Below are 380 nucleotides of genomic sequence, written 5' to 3'. Positions count from 1 at the left end.
GAAGAACAAAGCTGGAGACATCATGCTCCCTGATTTCAAACTATATTGCAAAGCCATAGTGATCAGAATAGTATAGTACTGGCATAAAGCAGACACGAGGAACAGAATAGAGAGCCCAGAAATAATTGGTCAATTAATATGTGAGAAAGGAGGCTATAGCATACAATGGAGAAAGGACATATCTTCAATAAATGATGCTGGGAAAACTGGACGGCCACATGCAAAAGAATAAACCTAGATTATTATTATGTACCATAAAAAATTAACTCAAATGGATCAAAGACCTGAATGTAAGACCTGAAACCGTAAGACTCCTATAAGAAAACAGGCACTAAGCTTCTTGACATTGATCTTGGCAATGATTTTTCTTTTTATCTGAC

Source organism: Pteropus vampyrus, unplaced genomic scaffold (assembly GCF_000151845.1).
Source record: "Pteropus vampyrus isolate Shadow unplaced genomic scaffold, Pvam_2.0 Scaffold99, whole genome shotgun sequence".
Taxonomy (NCBI): domain Eukaryota; kingdom Metazoa; phylum Chordata; class Mammalia; order Chiroptera; family Pteropodidae; genus Pteropus; species Pteropus vampyrus.
Note: the sequence above shows the minus strand (reverse complement) of the source record.